Source organism: Platalea leucorodia, assembly GCF_965183815.1.
Source record: "Platalea leucorodia genome assembly, chromosome: 7".
Classification (NCBI taxonomy): Eukaryota; Metazoa; Chordata; class Aves; order Pelecaniformes; family Threskiornithidae; genus Platalea; species Platalea leucorodia.
The window spans coordinates 26,748,309-26,764,986 of NC_138829.1; the positions used below are offsets into that span (position 1 = coordinate 26,748,309).

Below are 16,678 nucleotides of genomic sequence, written 5' to 3' on the forward strand. Positions count from 1 at the left end.
GGAGGCACATCCCAAAGCTCACGGGTGCCAGACTCAAGTGTACAGCATCTGAGAAGCGCTGCTGGTGGCACTGTTCCTGCAGGCAATAACTACCTCAGAGCTTCAGTAATGCATTGGTTAGGCAAAACTGACACTGCTGGAAAAAGAAATGATGGCCTGGCTCAGGGAAGGGGTTAGCAAATTCTTTTGGCCATAGCTAAACAGTTAGGGGATGTAAGATACAGGTTTACGGAAGGCATCCTGCTGGAACAAAGCCCTTTTACAGAGAGTCCCCGGGGGAGCAGCTTCTTGCTTCCTCTGCTAACATGCAAGTTCGTGGGTGTCAGTAAAGCGGCAGATGGGGGGCTGAAGGCAAGGCAATGCCCCAAATCACAGAGTCACAGAGTGGCTGAGGTTGGCAGGGACCTCTGGAGGTCATCTGGCCCAACCCCCTGCTCAAGCAGGGCCACTGAGAGCCAGTTGCCCAGGACCATGTCCAGATGGCTTTTGAATATCTCCAAGGAGGGAGACTCCACAACCCAATCATTAAGGAAGATGTTGAACAGGATTGGACCCAGTATTTGGAGCAGTAATTTTGCTCCAGTGTTTGCCATATAGCTGCAGGGAAGCGGGAACTACAGAGCTGTGTTTTACAGTGGCTTTTGCGAAACATGGACCAGCATGACCACAACAAACAGCATCTCACATCAGTTATCCTCTGCCTGTGATGAGGCCTCGCCACTTGTATCCATGGGTTGAATTCTGCCCGGGCAGATTTTCCATCCAACAGAAATAGGAAAAAAAAAAAAAAAGCAGGGCTAGAGAGACTCTGCGAAGGACACAAGACTACAGGGCACTTGTCTGGCTGGCATCGTCCCCAGCAGCTTTTCAACCCCCTGTTCACCTTCAGCCAAGTGTGACAGAGAGCACAGAGGTGTCAGGGATGCAGAGGGAGCACCTACCCGCCTTTCGGTCACTCCACGCTCCCTCTGCAAGCAGAGCTCCTGTCTGGGGAGCCTGGGGTGCAGCTGCCTGCTCCAGGGGTGCTCAGCTGCCGCAGCCAGGGGGGCTGCACCCAGGCAGGCACCGCTCTGCCACGCCATGCTGAAGTGGGGTGAGCTGAATCACAGCCCTGTGCTCCTGCGAGAGCCTTGGAAAGCAGCAGCCGGCTGGCAGAGAAGGAAGCGGGGCTCACGCTGCCTTCTCTCCATCTAGGTCGCAGGAGCGCTGGATATGGAGAAGGCAGCACAGCTGCTGGGGTTGCTCTAGGGGTGATGGAGCCTGAAGCATTAGGGAACTAGGGTGTGAATTCTCAAGAAATTAAGGTTTCACTGGTTGTGCTGTGCAAGGTATGGTGTGTAGTTTCGTTTACATTCTAGCGGTGCCCAAGATATAGCAACTAATTTTCAAACAAAGACTCATAGGTGCCTGTCACAGGGAGATTTCTACAGACAAAGTCTGTCTGCTTGGAGGGCTGGGGGGAGAAGGGAGAGCCGCTGCCCACACAGTGATTACGGTCGTGACCACCAGGCTTGGGTGGGCTCTTGCTTCACCATTTCCCACTCATTACCCGAGGAAGCAATGGGGGTAGCACACTCACCTACTGCTGACTGGGTTTCATCTTTAAAAAAAAAAAAAAATCCTTTCCTTCCTTCTATCCAAATTCCTGTGGTATATGCAAAAAGCCCACAGCCACCCATAACTGCATCCTCTGGGAACAATTCCTCAGGGCTATCCTTTTACACTTCCAATTGCATTCATAACCCATCCGCAGCAATGCACCCAGTCCACACAGCTAAACAAGCAGCAAAGACCACTAAGCACTAAAAATTGCTGTTTTCTGCCTCCAGGCTGCTGCTGTCCTGTAGCAGCCGAAAGAGGGAGATGTGACCACACTGACTAAGCTGGCGAGGCCCTGAGCGCCCTTATGTACTCATCTATGTTATTACTTACCATAGGAGCCCTTATTACTCATGTACAGATAATTAGAGCTTGAAGAAGTTCCTAGTGAATGTTCATGCCGTGTGCCAAAATAGCTTGGGAGGAAACTCTGACAAGCAATAAAACATCTCTGTTTTTTCTTTACTCTTGCTAATGACTTGGACCTGTCTGCAGTGACTGAACCAGCCCTAGAGGTTCCCAGCTCAAGCAGATGTTCTTGAAAGGGATCTTCCCTCAAATACACATCTCAGATGCATATCTGGCATCAGGGCAGCTCTCTCCAGGTAAGCATCCCCTGGTGAGCCAGTGGCCCATGCTCATGAAATCTCAGCAACATTTGCTGTCCCATTATCTGCTTTGGAAGGATGGATTAATCCAGGTTACAGTACAAATACCGTGTTTGAGAGAGCTGACATCACTTTTCAGCTGGAGAAGACACCCCTTCCTCTGCCTCTGGTGCACAGAGCTGCCCTGTGCTGCAAACCCAGCACCGCTCCAGGGGAAGGTGAAGTGATGCACAGAGAGATTGTGGAGATCAGCCTCAAGGATAAAACACCCTGTGGGGTCCCTCAAGACAGACTGGTATCTCTGGCTGGTAGCAAAAGCTTTTTCTTTTTGCACACCATGGAATATATTAGCGTGAGCCATGGACCAGGGGATGGGAGCTGGGGAGTGGGGCTGTGCCAGGTGCCAGCTTCACAGGAGCAGCTAGTTGAGCTGTTCTCCCTTGACTTATGCAATGAAAAGCCCCATTTTGAGGAGACAGTGGCAATGGAGCCACACAAACAGGGCTACACTCTCCCTTCTGGGGTGCCCCAGCTCACCAGCCTGCCTGCAGCAGCTTGGGTGCAAGCACTAACGCAAGCCTGGAAGCTCGGGTGCAGAAGGGAGATGTCTCACAGGGAGCTCTGCCCAGGCAGGGCAGCGCGGGCAGGCACGGGGACAGGGAGGCCACCGTGTAGCCCAGGGGCTTCCAAGGGAGATATTTACTCTGAGCAAGGGTGCACAAAAGGGTGAGAGGGTAGTCGGCCTCTGCTGACTCGCCTCCACCACCCAAAACCAGCAGGCTGGTTGGGGTAATGCTGGTCTTGGAGGGGAGGCAGCTGAGGTGGGAGAAGATGGGAGGCAGGCTGGCAGAGAACAAGCACATGTGTCCATACATAGATAAATACCAAAGTAGTAAATCCTTTTTTAAAAGCGGGACTGATCTAGAATGCTTGAGAACAGCTATTCAAGCAAAGCCAGTGAGACCTGTGCCATGGATCTCAAGGAAAAGCAGATTTAGGTCAACACTCAACACGTGTGAGGATACAGTCCATATTTACATACTAATTCCTTCTCAGCTAACTGTACAGGCTGCCAAGTGGCAGGTGAAGTCCCATGTCATGATAAACTTCTTTTTGGGAACATAGAAACATTACAAAGACCTAAAATTTGAGAAATGTCCTATTTGCTCCTTTTGAGAGGGCTTTCAGCATATTTACAGTAAGCAATCACACCTACCATCAGCCTCTGCAGTATTTCTATAGGCTTCCCAAATTTAGTAGTTTGTTTTCTAGCACTAGGCTTTTGATTAAAAGTTCATAGAGTAATTTTCATTTTGTGTATTAGGGTCAAACACCATTCTTGGTTTTGCTGTTCCAATAAAATGGGCACTTTCTGTGGCTATTTCCCATTACCTACTAAGCAACTCGTAATGACCCAGCATGAAGTCCAACTGGCGTGAGCCAAACGTGGCAGCTTCCCTGCTGGTGTTCATTGCTCAGGCTTTTATCGTTTTCTCACTAATTGTTCTACTAGATTAACAAGGAGCATTCTTAAGCTTGCCAGCCTGTACCCAACAGGATCAATCTTTTTGTCTTATTGCAATCATGGAAAATAAGCAGCTAAAAGCAAATGGTGAAGTGAAAAGCTGGGAGTACAAAAAATACAAGAGAGAAAAAACCCTGAAACTTCAAGGAAAATATTTTACTGGATTTCCCAAAGCGCGTATATGTCATCCATAGCTTTACACAAAGAACAGAAATTATAAAAAAATACTTTGTATTATTTTAAAAAAACTAAACAAAATACCTGACAACATATATGTGTATATACAGATCTATACATCTCTATATAAAACCTGTCCTCATTTGGTTCTCAGAATGCAAGCACAGAATATTTAACAGCTTAAGTAATTGTTTTCCATTTCTAATTTCCAGGTCTGCAAGTAAGAAACAGTAGAAATAAGGACAACTTTTGAAAACACTATGAATTCATGCTCAAGGGAAAAGTGAGGCCAGCCCTACGCATCTCTGCGTCTGTAACTGGCAGTGCAACCTGTGTTCAAACAAAAACAATTACAAAGGCTGTTTTTAAATAAAACACTTCAGGAACAGTAGCTACAGTTACAAAAAGATAATGCTGTAGAAATGGTATTTTTAAAAGCCACAGTGCTCTCCTCTCTTGAGCAATCATTACAAAGCAGAGTATCATCCATTCATGTTTAGAAATGTCCCGGGCTGCAGCTGCGAGCATTATGCCAAGCAGCAGCAAAGCCCTTTCTTCTCATCTCTGACAGCTGCTGGCCCAGGTATTTTTCAGTTTGTTGTTTCTTTTGTGGAAGGCCGTGCCCACAGCACGGCATTTCCAAGCGAGCACAGAACACCAGAGGCTTTTTACTTGGCAGTGGACTCTTAAATAACCCCCGGGTATAGTGCAAGCCCCTGCGCAGCACCCCGTCACCGCTGCTGTCAGAGCTCAGGTAGAGCCCTTCACTGTGTTTTTCTTCATCACGCCACAACTTCAGAGTGTTTATTCTGAAGCTATTTCTAACCCCTGAGCTTGAAAGGAATCTCACCTCCGTTTCTGACTAAACTTTGAATGAGCAATGTTATCTGAAAGACCAGAGCAATCTCTTTGCTGGAAGTTGGAAACACCATCTCAGTCATGGTCCAGTCAGTGAAGTTCTCTGTATTCGTGGCATGGGATCTTGGCTTCCCAAGGTGGTAACAAGCCAAGCCAAGGCAGGAGTGTTTGATCTGGTGACAAATGTTCTGTTTCAGCAACTTCATGGAGCTCTGATTATGTATTGAAACGTAAAGGAGTGACAATACCGTACTCACCCATACATTAGCACTTAACTGGAGACGTGTCCATTAACACGATACGATTTGCTTGTGTAAGCATCTTCTGTACCTGCACTGTAACCATCGGCAATGCTTTTTGCTTTTCAACAGTCACACCAATCGGGAAACAAAATCCTTGCAGATCCCAGGTTTACTCATAAAGATGACTGCATTTCAATTTTTTAGAAGGGGCCACCTGATGCTGGAAGGAGATCTCTCTGGACCAGTGTTTCTTGAGCAGCTGCTGTGGGGAGGACTGCAATGGCACAGACCATCAGTTCGGTGCCAAAGACATTGCTGCCCTGTGAACTCTCCAATAACTGAGATGAAACTGCAGAATCCTCTTTCTCCTGAGTTGTTGTAAGCTTGTTTCCATATAATGGTGCCATGCAATTCAAAGAAAAATACGGCAATTTCTTTCCTTTACACACTCGGTGGCCGTACTATTCCCTGCTAAAAACCTATGGTCTGTCTGCATCAATACACTCATAGTAAAGCCCACCATCTCCTGATGGTGGCTTTATTCAGATCACCACACCCCATCTGTGACCATTTGCCCTCAAATTTACTGGTTAAGCAAAAACAAGTTTAGCTTTTGACTGCGTCACGACTCACAGGCCAACACTTAGGTGGGAACAGCCTTACTACAATTCTCAAGATCTGTTTCTTAACAAAGAGCGAGTATGAAGGCCTCAGTCAGTCAGCAGACTGGCAGTTACCATCGGAAGATCTTACCTCTCTTAATACTACCGGATGGCCTGTTAGGTCAACCACAGCCCACCACCGCAGCCTCAGAGCCACCCAGCTGTTCTTTCAGCATAAGTTGTGTTCCAGCAACTAGTGGCAGCAGCAATTTTTTGCAGAGTAGCTCCTCTCTTTGCAAACGATGCTGGAACCAGTGTGGAAGGTGTTCCTCGGGAGCATGGCACTGACATCACCTGAAAGCCGTCTGCAATGTCCCAAAAATCTTTTCTGAAAATTTACTGGCCCTTACGCCGCCCATACAACATGCTCCAGTGATCCAAGGATCTTGCCAGTTGAGCAGTTTGCAAAACTCGGTTCACCATCTCACAAAGCTTCTCCTATAAGCCTTCTGGTATCAGTTCAATTGTCTTTATTCAGTATATTATTGAATGGTCGTGTGTTTGCAAGCATTCAGTGGCTTTTTCCACTGGAAATAAACCATAGAGTGAACAGCCCCACGCCTAAGCCACAACAATGCACACTGGAAGCTAAAGTTGAGAAAGGATTCTTAGACATACAAAATAACAATTAAGAGAGCTGGGGGAAGAGGAAGGCGGAGAGGATAAATGCAAGTATTGTAGATGTAACTGATACCATGCAGGTGTAAAACAGAAATCCATAAAAGTAATGGAGTAATGACAAGATAAATAAGGTGTTACAAAACAAAAATCAGGCCCTACATGTGAAAGATCTACATACAATAGCCCTAAATCCTGGTACAAATAAAGGAGCACGGAGATTAACAGGGAGGAAGGTTTTATGCAGACGCCTCTCCAATGTCTGTTTTCCCCATAAGACATTTAAACAGAACTGCAGCATTGCGAAAATCCCCTGCCATGACAACTCAGTTCTGCACTGTTAAGATTTAGCACACAGGTATGTTATCAATACATATGACAGTAGCGTAGCTTTGGACATCCAGTGTGCCCCAGCACATGAACCCACACCATAGACAGTTCAAAATTACATGTGACTCATCCACCATCCCACATCAAGATGTAGCATCCCCCCAGCCCATCTGGAAAATGGAAGAGGACTGACTCATGAGGGTAAACCCCTAGATAAAAATCAAGTTAATTAGTCTATGAGAAGTTATAAGGTGATTTCTGAGAAGCATCTCTGACGACACGCATCTTTGTGCCATTCCCTCTCTGGTAACAGGGCTTATCTGCTCCACATTAACTGTTCAGAGCTTGGCTCAGACGCATCCCGGGTGCAGGACGGAATCCCTGTGTGCATAGGGTTCAAGGGCAACATATCAGTGACGCTGCTGGAGGTAGGCTGCTGCTTCCAAAGGCAAAACTGCTCTTAAAATAAACCAAACTCCGTGACAGTGACATCAGCAAAAAAACCAGCCAAATAAAAAAAATCCCAGTTGATAACAGTGCAAGTAAAAAAAAAAAAATGGTGCCTAAATGCTACTGAGCATTCTTCTCCCTGAGATCACCAAAAGCAGCATTTAACATATTACCCCGTTTTCAAAACCTTTGTCTTTTACCACAGTTAGAAAGTCAGAAAAAAAAAGGAATCTGACACTAAATGCTGAATTCCAATTCTTACTTTTTTGCAATGTATTTCTACCCTTTTATACTTTACAAAATTCCCAGTCTTGATTTTCCTGCTAATTTACATCCTCTTTGCCAGGGAAGATGCCGACCAGGTGCATATTTGTAAAATATTTTAATAACATTAATGACTTCAAACTCAATGCAATTTTAGCTCCATTATTTTCAGAGGTCTTCCTTCTCCACAGCTGGTGTATCAAAGGTAGGGAACAATGAAACCAGCAATATTAAAAATAAAAAAGAAAGCAACCTACACATTACAGAAATTTAACAATGTTTCTACAATACACAGACTCCATCTGTACATTCAGCTATACTGAACTCTGTACTCACCAGGTCTATACAACTTGACACAAACACAGAGGAAAAAAAATAATCACAGCAAAGACTGAAACTTGAAAAATAGCAGTGCAGAAGGCTCTGGAGGTCTTAAATCCCTGCTGGACTGGACTAATCCAGCTGGAGTACTGAATGTAAAGGAAAATGATTTCAGCATCACACTTTTTTTTTTTTTATATAATATACATATGAGGTGCATTACACATTTGTTTATGACCTGTGCTAGAAAATGCAGAAAAAGATGCCCAATTAGGTTAATTATCACAAGGAGAGTACATTATTTGTCTCTCCTGTACATCGAGGCTAACAAGTAGCTTCCGCTGTTGAAAACAGATTTCCCTCATCTTGATGGATGTAGCCAAGGACAAATTAAGATAAAAGGAACCACCACAGTTGTCCAGAAAAGAAAAATCAATGTGTACTACAAGAGATAAGCTATACATCTTTATCTTAAAAAGGTAATTCTCCCAAACTGGAAGAACTAATATACCAAATTCTCAACCTAAAGCATTCATCTAAATAAGAGACTGATACAGAACTGCTGCAGAAAGAGTATTTTCCAAGGCAGTGACACTTGAAATCAATTCCTCTGTCAATAAAAACACCCAGATTAAGAACATACATAAATTACATCCTGCAAAACATAGTCACCTCACCGCCAACCCTGGACCTCACATCAATTGTGCAGATTTGTAAGTCGTGTATTTCTGAAGTTGTGTTTCACTAGGAATGGTAAACAACTGTCCATGAACAAGAACACAGCACCCGTATTTTTATTTACGGAACTTAGCACCAAAAGGCCAGACACAGAGAAGAAATGTCTGAATGAAGAGAGAAATTTTGCAATACTCCTTGAGAAAGACAATCTCTATGAGATTGCTCAGCTGTAACAGACACTGTTGAGGAGCTCTTCTCCAAAACTCTGGCTGCACTGGATGCTGCTGCATCTGAGTATGCAGTGGAGAACAGCCTTTGAGAGAGAAATTCTCTGGACAACTGTGACTTTTCAAATGAAGTTCAAGACTATGATTTAGATGCAGAATCCAAGAAACTATCAAAGCAGAGTGCAAAGTGACAACATGATATGGTCAGCATTTTTGCATTTAGCAAAACATAAATCGTGCCAGTCTTCCAGATAGTCCTTTCCTTCAACATAGCGCATTTTAAGTCTAGCTTAGGAACAAGAGAAGAATGGAAATCCACAGGACTGAGACAATCTTCTCAAGCCAGAACTGGACACAACTGACAAAAGGAGGTGATAGAGAAATATTTATCACTGAAGGTTACAGGTTTCATCAGTTCCCCAAACTGACCCAAAGCCAAACAGTCACTTCTGGTTCCACTGAGGTAAATCTAGCTTTTTAGTCAGATTTTTATTCTCCTCCAAGTTCATCTTCGAGTAGAAGGTATGGACATGCACTGTTAGCATACTACTAGCAATGCAGCATGCTCACCGTGCTAGTGTCTCTCCCAACAGATTTGTAGATAAATTGCTTAAAGGGTATCTGAATATTCTTCTCAAGCTACATCTGAAACATATATACTGCAATGAGGCTATATCAGACAGACTTTTAAGTAAAAATGAGGAATTTTATACCCAAGTTTACTTTAGGGCCTTCCCTTCAGCCTTACAGCAGATTCTCTCTGCCTGCTGGGAGAAGGGAAAGGAGATACAAACCATTTTATTCCTAATAAAGGAATATGTAGATTGTAAACTCCTTAGAAAAGGGTATTCACATTCCTCCTTAACTATAAAGTACCTACTGCAAAACTTGCAGTAATCATATCACGCATTGTGCAAACCTGTTTTAACTGTTCACATTAGAGCTTCAAGTACGCCTCTTTGTGAGAGATCTCGGTAGCGTCTCCGATCAAGCTGAAGTTCTGAGATTTCTTAGCCAGAGTGAAGCTAGCAGGTTCTTTTATTAGAAGTATCTTTAGTGCTTTGGTTTGGATATTTATCCTTATTTTTCTTCATTCCAAGAGGAAAAAAGCAAAAGATTCAATAAGAAACCTTGGAAGACTTCAGAAGAATTAGTTCTTGCTACAATATATTTAAAGACTCTACAATCCAAAAGCAGCTACTAGCAAGTTAAATCCTGTTTTCCATTAGATGTCAGCAGTTGTCAAGCTTTTTAGCAGGATATAAAAAGACCATTTAATTTTGATGCTTCTCCTTAAGGCAGAAGAAAGATCTTGTTCCATATTTATGCAGCACGTAGGTTCAATGGAGCGCAAAATGTTGACTGTGCGCTGCAAGTGATACTCCACACAACAGTGCGATGTTAGTCCACTGAAATTTTTTCCACAGAAAAGCGGTGACTTTTTCTTTCATGAAGTAGAAGTTAATGGTTTAAAACTGCATTGAGCAATATGAAACCACAAAAATTTAATTATAGTGGAAACAATTTCAAGCTTTTGTTTTTTTTTTTTTCCAATTTAATCCTAACATGAAATCAAAGCTTTAGTGCCGTCTGGTTGTCATTACCTGAAAAATCTTGATTTCTGTGTGGCTCTAATTGAAGAGTACAATGAGATCTGCTACCAGACAAGTTAATCTGTCCATGTCTTCTTCAAAGGAAAGAATTTGGCAACTTCAGTTCAAAGGAAATGGAAAAACAAACACCTCAAAAAATAGCAGTAGAGACTCATCACTTGCACTAGAGTTCTGAGCATCCACAGATGAGTAAGTTGAAACAGTGTAGGTGTTTGTCGGTAAAGCTGTGTTTTCTGTGCTTCAAACAGTAATACAGTCTTCTCAAAAACCAGAAGCTACATGTACAAAGGCTAGTACCTGGATCAACAACAGTGGTCAAACAAAACTTTTATTACTATCTGCATCAGACTTACCAAAACAGAATAAAAAGATAATTTTTAAACGCTGCTTAAGATACCTTGTCACCCACATATGGTGTAGTGCCAAATTAAAGTCATTGTTTGTATTACCTACCTGTCAAAACAAATACTTATTTTTTTTGTGTTTTAAGGCCATTTACACTCTGAAGCAGGGAAGCACTGCAGCTCTGTTCCCTTTCTGTGCTAATCCACAGGGAAGAAAAGTAACATCCTACAAGATTTAAACAGAATGAATCTTAGTTTTTGAAAGATGCTTCTATTTTTGGGGGGGCAATGTTTCAGTTTACATGTACTCTGCTAATGGCTTGTGCTTTTAAAGAGAATTTAAAAGTACTTTCAAATCACCCTTAACAGTTTTTTTCCAAGATGAGCTGCTTTCTAAATCAGGTTGCTCAACTATACTTTTGACCTGCAGGCAAAAAAATGGTAGGGATTAATTTCAGATTCTCCTCCACAAATATATATGCAGCCAGTTGCTAAAGCAGACACCTCAGACAGTGGAGTTGCTAGCACATTCCAGCCACACAAGACAGATTCCAGCTCACATAATTAGAGTTAGTTACTAAAACTAACTGAATTCCCATTTTTCTTTCTTTTTTTTTTGTTTTGTTTTTTCTTCATTTAGAAGGAGAGTTTTTACTTCTCAGGTGTTTTTGTTTGTTTGTTTGTTTTTCAAGGAGCACTGCAGTTATAATTTCCCTCCGAAGACAGCAAAGCACCATCACAGGAATTGGTGAAGTGATAACAACCTTGCAGTCTTCATGTATTCCCCTGAGAGTACTAACTGTTCAAACACAGCAACTTCATATACGAATATACTGATCACTGCAGACAGTTCAGATGCAATCCTAATAAAAAGCATCAGAAATTTCTTCTGTAAAGCTGAACATCCATCCATACATGTGTATCTTGACCAGTTAAAGAAACAAACTTTGTCCCGGTGCACACATACAAAGGAAGCAGTACGGAGAAATATTTGAATGACTGACACTCCAGAGCACAAGCCCTAGGGAAAGGCCTACCCTCCCAAAGAGATGCTATCTGAGAGTTCAACAAGTCAGAAAAAATATTAGAAAAAAAAATGAAACTCTGCCATTTCCACCCAGGCGGCTTTAAGGTTTTGCATATTCAAATCTTAAATCCTACAACTCAAAGAGACCAGAGCCTCCCGACTAGAAACCTAACACAGAATGGAAAACATAAGCGACTTCAAAACACTTTTGGCTCTCCATTTCCAGAAACCTGCTGTACTTGTTGTTTGGTAACAGTACTTGTGCTTACCTGGTTTAAGCAAAACCACGAATAAAAGAGCACATTCTGCTTCCAAACAGTATTAATCAGCTAGAAAGTGATAATCCACCTGAATGAAATATTATCATTACCTATTTTCCAACCTACATGCATGAGGAAGATTTAAGGCTTCGGCCTGCAGATCCAGTACTGTGTACATTTGGAAGTGGTAGAATGAAACATTGCAATTGCTGGAACACTCCACTGGTAAGAATGAAACAAAACAGTTTCACCACGAAGAAGAAAGTGATTAATCTTCAGCAGAAATCAGAAGTTACTTGGTGTTCCTTTAGTCGGTTGAAGGATTCTGACTCACACCTGCAAGAATGAAGGAGCAGGAGAAGAGAAAACAACTTTGATTCAAGTTTTATGAGAGAATAAAGATGATTGCCCTGGAGACTCAAAATAGAGAGAGAATTGTGTCATTCATATTTCGAATTCTAGGAAATTTCTGTTCTTTCTCTTATTTCTACAATGATAAGAAAACTAAGTACCATCAGTCTTACACCACCACGTTGTAAGAACTTGGAATTTCTTTTTACCCACTTACAGTTTGCGCTGCAAACGTGCAGATCTCAACTGAGATGGCCACCTCTGCTCCTCAAATATGTTATCTCATAGTATGTAGGTTGTCCTGGCACAGTTTGATCCCAAATTGTCAGTGGACCTCAAGTTCAGTATTGACACCTCACTTCCCAGAAGTAATCTGGGAAACATCAAATAACGAAGAGAGGCACAATAAAAAGGAACCATGTACCCATCAGTATTTGGCTTCCTAAGGATGCAGACCACGTGAATGTTCCACAGGCAAAGAAAACTCTCGGTACTGCTTCCCCTTTCCAGTCCACATATGCCGAGTTACAACACTCCAAGAGAGTTCCTGGGTTTCAGTTCAGTCAACTCACAGTTAGCTAGCTGCACGCTGGCAGAGACATTGGGAACTTCGTAACAAAAAGCACAATTTGCCTCCAACCCAGATCAACCACATTTTCTTCAAATCCCGAGGTCTGTCCAATATTGTGTGGGTTTCCAATATTTTGTGGCAGCAATATCAATAACAAAATGGCACAATCTGCTAAGAGAAATTGTGTCCGAAGGGCACGAAACCATTCACCATGACAGCTGCATTAAATAAACAGACAAAGAATATTTTTTCTTCTGGTAACAATAAATTTGCTTAGATGGCAACAAGCTGTCCCACAGGCTGAATTACTTCATTCCTTTGAAAAGGATTCTCAGAGTGTTCCAATGATGTTGAAATCTCAAATTGGGAAAAACTGATTTTGGCTGGTGAGGTCGTGTTCTTCTCTCTCATTTAAAAGCACACTAACGACAGACTATTCTTCTGCAGGAAGCGTACTTTCTAATGTGACTTGCAAATCACGATTCTTCAATTTTCCAATTCAATCCTTTCATAAAAGCCATTACTGAAATCCTACTCAGGATCTCCATGGTATCTAAATGGTTGTTCAGAGATTAAAAGGCTTCAGAAAACACTTAAAACAAACACCTTACAAACAGACAATAACAGTGCTGTATTTTGTTTACCAACAGGCAGGCAAGGAACAATTAATGGACAGGGTTTGCAAAGATGACTGAAGCAAAGTCCAAAAAATACCAAACCCAACCTGACGGGTGAAAAGTGAAACTTCACCAATTCTTCCCTTCCAAAGACTGGGAACTAATAATGCAAGGTAAGTTGTTTATGTTGATGTAAACGTTTTGAGAAAAAGAAAACCATGACATTTCCAGAACTGATATGGTATTCTATGCTATATTTTCACTCTTTCATACCATAGTCAGACCATCATGCTTAAATGAGCAATCCTACAGTAAAACACAAGGTGACTGAAGATGACAACAAAGCTCTATTCACATAGCAGCAGTATGTCTTAGGTTGCACATTCCCTTGCACAAAGCTCATGCACTTCTACCATGAGACAGGTAGTTTCAATACCCTTAAAAAAGCAGGCGGTCTTGAGAAAAACTGAAGTACCATGAGAAATGGTAAGCAATGATTAATTTTTCCTTTTTACTTGATTTCTTCATTCACTGAAGGACTAGAGTATGCAGAATTTGTTACAGGTTGTAGTTCTGGCATAAGTTAACTTTCTTTGAGAGCCACTTCCCATCAAGCAGATGAAGACTGACCTGCTTAACATTCAAACCAACTGAAACAAATGGCAAAGATTATGGAATGATATTTCTGTACTACAGAAACGGAAAAAGTTCTGAAATTCAGGGAACCAGGAAAACAACAACAAAAAACCCCAAGCCCTTCAGCCTGTTCTGATCAAACAGTCTAACAAAGAATCTGCAACAGTATGTTTTCATAACTGAAATTTTGCCCTAAACTTGAAGATTAATACATATTCTCTCTGTTCTCACCAGAGTAAAGTGTAACTTTATGTGTATTCTCTGCTCATCTCTGTTTAATTCTACATGCACCACAGAATAAACAGTGTGACCCCTCTGCATGTTATCTGCTAAAATAATTTTCAAAATTGTTAAAAACAGTAAACAATATGATCAATTCTGTCACATGCTATCCATTTGCATGCTCCAGAAATATTATTTAGCCTGGAAAGAAAAATGTTAGAAAAGGGTCTCGTTCCAGTGTATTACCAAAAAACCATTATCACTTCTTAAAAGTGAAGAAACAGCATCGACTCGTAACAATGGCATACCACAAGAACTCTAGTTTTGTTACGGACAACTGAAGATAGACTGAAACCCATTTTACACATACCTGAGAGTAACTTCTCCGAAGCGAAGCTTGCCTGATTTCCACAGCAATACACAATACTGATTTCTTGTTAACTATTAGTTTCCCTTTGTCAACAATTCTCAGTCAGAATTCAAAGAGTACTTAGAAACATTTAAAAAAGAAAGTATATATGCTACATAATAGCATGTGTACACAGAAAATGCATATTTATTACCTTCCATTTTAAAAACGCTGCATTCAGAGAGCTTGATTTTCTTGTGTTAAACACATTCAGGGCATAACACAAGTTCAGCTATTCCCCTCGTTTACCAAAGAGCTTTCAATCATGCACCACAGACAAGGCTGAGAAACATCCAATAAACCAAAATATCAGAATGGCAAACAAAACCATCTATTAGCACCACAGCTCTCCTTTAACAGCATGAACTAGCACCACACCAGAACTAGTTGATTTACCAACCTAGACGCAAACTGCAATGTAATCACTCAGCACAGCAACAAAGAATAGCACAGAAGGAAATTCAGGACTTCATTTTCTTCCCTCAGAAAGGTCAGGAGAAAAAATTCAATTCACCAGTAAAACAGCAATTATTTTCAGATTTAAACACCTTGCCTGGTTACAATATTGTTAAACACAATGCCTTGTGTTAACACACAAAGCCTTAACACGAAATTTGAAGCCTTTGCTTCAAAACCTGAGAGAACAAAAGAAAGTTTTCATCAACAAAGCTGATGCTGTGCCAAAGCAATATACCGGCATCTATGAAGAATTTGTACCACTTTTGATAGTGTGGACTGCTATTCATTTCTCTTTTTTAGCAAGCTAAACACATTTATTAAAGGAATAGAAAGGTATAACTTCTGGTCTTTGTTGCTTGTTTTAATGATGTTTCTTTATGAGACAGTAGACTTATGAATGGAATGAAATACCCTGATAGGGATCAGTGTTGGCTAAAAGACCAAATGAATTTTCTAGGCTGCCCTCCAGAGAACTCTGTAGTACCTGTTTTCAAGTTGCACGTTAAAGAAATGTTTTTCATACATTACTACCTTGAGTATTTCAGAGCCATCCAACAGAATTTATACTCACGTAGTAATGGAAATTTGACATAATTGAGAAACTAGGATCCAAAAAATAACGATCATTCCTGCTCTCCAGGAAGAATGGGAACAGTATGACTCCTAAAGGCCAGCAAAACCTGGGGCCTTAATAGAGCTGTCTATGAGAAGAAGAGCAGGTGATAAACCTAGAAGACAGGACACATTCCAGAATATAAGCACATCACCTCTTCCAGGTAAGGACGGTTCTGAGCGCTGTCAACATGTGAACACAGACCACATTTAAAATGTCAAACAAAAACCATGCTATATGGTCCACCAAGAACACCGAGTTTATAGTGAAATTTATTGTTCTGCTTCCTAATACAATAAGCTACAAGATACATACAGTATAAAACGAGAACGGCCACAAAGCAAAGGTGATAAACATTCTGTGACGGTACAGTGGAGGTAACGTTTGTCTAATCCTTCCACTTTATCCCACAAACAGCAGCTAAAACTACTGGCCCTCCCCCTCCCTCCCCTCCAAAAATATTAAAAAGTAAACTGTCTCTCTCACTTAGGAGCAGTGGGATTCGTTGGTTTTTTTGAGGGCACTGGTTATCTGCCAACATCTCAAGAAAATTGCTGAAACTAAAGTAACAAAGAAAAACTGTGAAGGTGGGAGTGACATGACCCATGCAAGATGCTCATGACACCTTGGTTCACTTCTCCTCAGAGCAAATGGCCTGTAAAGAAAGGAAAAGTCTGTTACACCAAGTAAAACAGCAATTAACATAGTCAGAGTTAAGATGTAGTAAGCAAAATCTGAACTAGTCAGGACTAGGCACACAGCTAAACTACTCTTTTAATGAAGAAATAATCTTTCTGTTAATAAGGTTTGGAGATTGATAGCTGACAATCCTTCTCCTTTTATTTTTAGATGCTGTACAGGAAGGTGCACACTGACACAGGCACAGCTGACACCTATTAAACAAGGCTCCAAATCAAATAATCTTGTCTGGGAGAACTCTAACAACGATATGAACTGCAACCTCAACTCTTAAAAAAACCTAAAAAACATCATGGCT

The 16,678-nt window shown here is 41.6% G+C and overlaps 1 protein-coding gene across 4 annotated transcripts in view; it reads right to left on the minus strand.

The window, feature by feature from the left end:
- Positions 1-14,849: 14,849 nt before the first annotated feature.
- YLPM1 (YLP motif containing 1) overlaps positions 14,850-16,678 on the minus strand; it is a 40,478-nt gene continuing 38,649 nt past the window's right edge. For 3 of the 4 annotated variants that reach the window (XM_082316671.1, XM_082316668.1, XM_082316667.1), the window contains exon 21: positions 14,851-16,336. The gene's annotated coding sequence lies outside the window, so the exon portion shown is untranslated. Of the gene's footprint in view, positions 16,337-16,678 lie in introns of all 4 variants that reach the window. The other variant, XM_082316669.1, reaches the window with a different exon arrangement.